This window comes from Suncus etruscus, chromosome X (genome assembly GCF_024139225.1).
Source record: "Suncus etruscus isolate mSunEtr1 chromosome X, mSunEtr1.pri.cur, whole genome shotgun sequence".
Classification (NCBI taxonomy): Eukaryota; Metazoa; Chordata; class Mammalia; order Eulipotyphla; family Soricidae; genus Suncus; species Suncus etruscus.
This window is the reverse complement of record NC_064868.1, coordinates 84,531,122-84,537,512: the sequence shown is the minus strand read 5'-3', so window position 1 is coordinate 84,537,512 and position 6,391 is coordinate 84,531,122. Positions and strand designations below refer to the sequence as shown.

Here is a 6,391-nt window from a genome sequence, read left to right as displayed (position 1 = left end):
TTACTTGCTACGGTATACTAAAGAGTATGACGTATAAAAATGATAAAATATAGTCTACCAATTTTGTATTTTACTTAGTGCCATGTTGTTATACACTGAAATGAAGGATGATGCAGTTGTAAAAGCACTTACCTGCCTTGTAAACCTCAGGTTGGAGGGCCTGGAATTTCACTCCTAGGTAATCTGCCTGTGATGCCCTCAGTTCTATCAACTCTATAATAAGACAAGATAAGATGTGTGACCTTCAGTACACCACATCCAAGTATATGAGCATAGCAACTAAATTGTGTGAATTCTGGTGAGCACAAAAAGCAAAGTATGTGTGATCACCATAACTAAAGTCGGTGGCCTTTAGTAGGCCACATGCAAGCACACACAAAGTGTGCAATCCTCTAGTTATACCATCTCTAGTTACTGAAACAGTAACACTAATGGGAAGGGAAAGTGAACAAAAATGTAAGATATTTAAGAAATGGGGCATTTTTATTTTATGTTTTGTGGATGTAACCTATAAAAAGAATCAGATAATAACTAAAGACATGAACTTTACAGTGAAAGAGAAATGAGAAGAGTATACATTACAGAATCTTTGATCTGGGAGATGTATCACTTAACACAAGTGAAAAAGACTCCCCAATCTGAATAAGAAAAAGATAACCACGAAAAAGTAGAAAGAGAACCAAGATGAAACCTATGAGACATAATCAAGTATACAAATAATATGTACACTTAGATATCTAAGAAAGACAAGAGAGAAATAGAACTTATATTTGATGAAATAATGGCTCAAAATACCTCCAATTTAATTAAAGAAATAATTTGATGAAATATATCTGAAAAGTTCAAAAAGTGATCAGATGTTAAAAGTTCAAAAAATGATCAGAGGTTATAGACTACTATTTCCAAAAATATTTTTCTCAAACTGATATGGAATCGTTTTCAGGAAAAAGCATAACTTAGATCATAAAATTAAGTTCAATAAAATTAAATGTATTGATTTTATTTAAATGTAAATTCTACAAAATATGTTGCAGACTAGAGTTGAACAAAATTAACAATAACAATAGAAAATTTTGCAAATTCACCAATATGAGTTATGACACATTAAATTATAAAAGAAATAAAAAATCAGAGAATATATTTATTTCATTACTTTCAAAGTAAGTCCATCAAAATCCATGGAAAAATATACCAAAATGTGTCATTCTGGTTTTAGTGCTGATAGGGAAATTTATAGCTAGAATATTAAAATAGTTTAAAGGGGTCAGGAGAGATTGTACAGTGGGTAAGGTACTTGATTTGCATGTGGTTCAACTGGTTTAGATCCCCTATACCTCATTTGATCCATCAAACCCCACCAGGAGCTATTACTGAGCACTGCCAGGTGTGGCCTCTAAATCAGAAAAGGATTAATTTTTTCTGAAATTTGGACATTAACCACCTTCTTGCAGTTATCTAAGAATGCTTATTTGAGTAAAATGCCCATGTTCCTATAACATCACTGACTCCCATATCCTGTTCCTAAGTTTAGTGGTAGTCCGAAAATTATAGCACAGGTGTGGCCTCTAAGAAATTATAGGCAGAAAACATCATATCTCCCTTCAATGTCAGATAGTTTAGGAAAATAATGATTTATTAGCATACATATTAATTTTTATTTTGATTCTTTGTTCACTCATAAAATTCCAATGCCATATCCATCATGAGTGCGCCAACCTCCCTCCACTTAATCATCAATTACCTCCCCTTCTACCCTTTATTACCAATATAATTATGTGGATCAGTTGTCCCACTGAGTTTCTTTGGCCATTTGTTGTTACTTTGTTATATATTTAAGTCCCACATATGAGAGATATCAGTGTGTACCACTTCTTTAGGACAGACTTCGCTGAGCATGATAATCTTCTAGCTTCTTCGATGTTACTGCAACTCACATTATTTTGTTCTGAGATCTACATACAATTCTATTATATACCAAACTTCTTTTTTTTGGGAGGCACACTCAGTAAAACACATGGGTTACTCATGGCTATGCACTCAGAAATCGCTCCTGACTTGGGGGACCATATGAGATGCCAGAGATGGAATCGAAGTCCATCCTGGATCAGCCCGTACAAGGCAAACTCCCTACCACTGCTCTAGCCCTCCGGCCGGTAAACTTCTTGATTCAATAACTCTTAGTACAATATCCAAAATATTAAAGCAACCCAAATGCTCAAATACAGTTGATTAAAAGGTTGTCTTTACCTTTATCAAAACTGGCCACGCAATAAAGCTAAATCCTAGAGAGCTGGGTATCTAAGTCTATTTAAATTGTTTTCAACTAAGTACTATAGTTGAACATAAGTACCTTATAAGCAATAGAATTTTAATTCTCTAGTTTTAGATGATAAAACATTATCAAGAGGCTGCTCTATTCTGGTCTGATGAAATCCCTTTCCTGTTCAAACTAGTAAAAATCTTTTTGACCTCCCAAGTAAATGTGTAGAGGACACTTTCTGGAGACTTTTTTTAGAATAACACTATGAAATAATCTCCTCCATATAAGAATTATGTCATAGTATCTCTATAAGAATTTGATTTTTGCTCCCACCCACTTCTTTTCTTCTTTTCTTGAAACAAAACCACACAACTTGAACCATCTTGTTCCACCTCAGAAATTAAGGTGGAAATAATGGAGGTTACCAAGACCAAACAGTCTTTTATGAACATTGAGTAGAAATTAAAAAATTATCAGACTTAGATAGCAAATCCAAAGCCAATGATGACAGAATTGATACCCAATCTACAACAAGCTAGACACAGAGGGGACCACTTATACTAGCAGACCAGGGAACAAAGGAGGAGGATATGGGATGCATGCTGGGAACAGGGGGATAAGGAGGACAACTATGTGGTGGGAATGCCCCTGATTCAGTATCACTCTATACCAAAAATTTTACTATGAATGATTTGTAATCCACTTTGGTCAAAAAACTATTATATAAAAAAGAAAACCCTGACTTATCTCCTTATTAGTATCCTTATATACCTCTATAAGAGCACCATGACATTCCTCCATAAGAGCATCCTTACATACCCCCGTAAGAACATCCTGATATACTCCATATGAACCTCTGACACACCTTCATAAAACCAACATGACATGCCTCCATAAAAGCCCCAAAGTATAGTCTGCTTCCCAAATGTCCACTTTCTAGTACATTGCCTTTAGGAATAAAAAATCAGCACAGGAATTTAGGGTTGTCATTAGGGCCTAGAGTAGATATTAGATATTGAAAATATATATACGGTAGTTTTTCTTAAATTTTTGCTACTGATATGATTTAAATTTTTAGTAGCAAACTATAGACAACTTCCCTTGGCCACGAGAGTAACTAGGCCTCTTTAGTACAGTGACTACCTTGCTTTCCTATTACTTCAAAAATTTTACAAATTCAAAATACTTGGATGGAAATCTTAATATCCTTTGGAAAGTTGTGCCTCATACTGGAAACATTCCTTGGTCCAAAACCAAAATTTCTATTTTAGAATAAGATTGTATAACGAAGAAGTCAAATTTTGCTTATGTATAGTTATAACAGTGAGAAACATCACTATTTTATAAATTAATGGATAAACTGGTCAAAGGGATACAAATTTCTAGTGATCAAGTTAATTTTTAGAGATATAATATGCAGCACAACAAACTTAGTTAAAACTTACTGCATATTTAAAAATTTCTAAGACAAAAATCTAAAAAGCAATTTGGAGATTCCTCCAGAAACTGGAAATTGAGCTTCCATACTATCCAGCTATACCACTCCTAGGGATATACACTAGGAACACAAAAATACAATACAAAAATTCCTTCCTTACACCTATATTCATTGCAGCACTATTTACAATAGCCAGCCTCGCTACATTTTAGATAGCATTGAAGAATTGAAGAATTTAGCATTGAAGCATTTAAATATGTTAAATTATTTATAATGTATTTTAGCAAATATATAAATGAATATCTGCTTCTATTAAAATGAGGTAAGTGAAATGCGATTATAGCACATTTAATAATTGAATATTTAGCTAACGTTTCAATAATATAAAAATGCAAAAATATTGCTAAATTCTAAAAGATGAATAACACTTATGTTCATTGTAACACTAAATACAATATAGAGTAGGGCAACAATACATCATATAGGGAGCTAGCAGGTGGCAAAATTGGGTTTAATATTTGGAACCTCAGATTGTCCTCAAGCATGTCAAGGAGTGATGCTTGAGATCAGATACAGGAAAAAGCCTTGAACACTGCTGATGCTGAGTGTGACCAAAAATGTCAAAATTTAAATAAATTAACTAAATATCCAAAATGTAAATAAAAATCAAACAAATAAATTAAATATATTATAGGTTATTAATATATATATATGAATATACATAATGGAATTCATTTTTGTCCCCCCATTCACAATACAGACCAGGCAAAGGACCTGGTTTGAGGTGTATATGGGAAGCATTTACTGTACCTCCTCTTTCTATACAGTGTAAAGAACACAGCCTGTGGTAAGCATTGGGAGGCCTTATCATTTCTTTTTTTTCTTCATTTTTTTCTTTATTTAAATATCTTGATTACATAAATGATTGTGATTAGGTTTCAGTCATGTAAAGAACCCCCCCCCACTTCACCAGTGCAACATTCCCACCACCAATGTCCCAAATCTCCCTCCATCCCACCCCACTCCCACCTGTATTCCAGACAGGCTTTCCTGTTCCCTCATTCATTCACAGGATTATGGTAGTTCTCTGTGTAGTTATTTCTATATCATATTCACCACTCTTTGTGGTAAGCTTCATGAAATGAGCTGGTGTTCCAGCCCTCCTCTCATTGTCTCTGAGGATTGTTACAAAAATGACTTTTATTTTTCTTAAAACCCATAGATAAGTGGGACAATTCTGCGTCTCTCTCTCCCTCTGACTTATTTTACTCAGCATGATAGATTCCATGTACATCCATGTATAGGAAAATTTCATGACTTCATCTCTCCTGACGGCTGCATAATATCCATTGGGTATATGTACAATAGTTTCTTTAGCCAATCGTCTGTTGAAGGACATCTTGGTTGTTTCCAGAGCCTGGCTATTGTGAATAGTGCTGCAATAAATGTAGTTGTGAGGAAGGGGTTTTTGTATTGTATTCTTGTGTTCTGGTATATCCCTAGGAGTATATCCCTAGGAGTGGAATAGCTGGGTCAATTGGGAGCTCAATTTCTAGATTTTGGAGGAATCTCCATATCGCTTTCCATAGAGGTTGGACTAAACGGCATTCCCACCAGCAGTGGATAAGAGTTCCTTTCTATCCACATCCCCACCAGCACTGATTGTTTTCATTCTTTGTGATATGTGCCAATATCTGCGGTGTGAGGTGGTATCTCATCGTTGTTTTGATTTGCATCTTCCTGAGGATTAGTGACAAGAAGCATTTTTATGTGCCTTTTGGCCATTTGTATTTCTTTTTTATCAAAGTGTCTGTTCAATTCTTCCCATTTTTCATGGGATTAGATGTTTTTTTCCTTGTAAAGTTCTGTCAGTGCCCTATATATTTTGGATATTAGCCCCTTATCTGAAGGGTGTTGGGTGAATAGTTTCTCCCACTCAGTGGGTGACTCTTGCATCCTGGGCACTATTTCTTTTGAGGTGCAGAAGGTTCTCAGTTTAATATGTTCCCATCTGTTGATCTCTGCTTCTACTTGTTTGGAAAGTGCAGTTTCCTCCTTGAAGATGCCTTTAGTCTCAATGTCATGGAGTGTTTTACCAACGTGTTGTTCTATATACCTTATGGTATCAGGTCTGATATCAAGGTCTTTAATCCATTTGGATTTTACCTTCGTACGTGATGCTAACTGGGGGTCTATGTTCGCTTTTTTGCAAGTGGCTAACCAGTTCTGCCAGCACCACTTGTTGAAGAGATTTTCCCTGCTCCACTTAGGATGTCTTGCTCCTTTGTCAAAAATGAGGTAAAGGTATGACTGGGGAACGTTCTCTGAGAACTCAAGCCTATTCCCCTAATCTGAGGGTCTATCTTTATTCCAATGCCATGCTGTTTTGATAACTATTGCTTTGTAATACAGTTTAAAGTTGGGGAAAGTAATGCCTCCCATTTTCCTTTTATCTAGGAGTGCTTTAGTTCCAGATGAACTTCATATGTTTTTGATCCACTTATTTGAAGAAAGTCATGGGTATTTTTAAGGGGATAGCATTAAATCTGTAGAATGCTTTGGGGGAGTATTGCCATTTTAATGATGTTAGTTCTGTCAATCCATGAGCACGGTATGTGTTTCCATTTCTGTGTGTCCTCTCTTATTTCTTGGAGTAGGGTTTTATAGTTTTCTTTGTATAGGTCCTTCACATC

General features: G+C 35.2%; 1 non-coding gene across 1 annotated transcript; it reads right to left on the bottom strand.

The window, feature by feature from the left end:
- Positions 1 to 4,433: 4,433 nt before the first annotated feature.
- Positions 4,434 to 4,562, bottom strand: LOC125999811 (small nucleolar RNA SNORA51). Its single transcript, XR_007492280.1, has one exon. It is a non-coding gene; the product is annotated as a small nucleolar RNA SNORA51 (small nucleolar RNA).
- Positions 4,563 to 6,391: the final 1,829 nt, after the last annotated feature.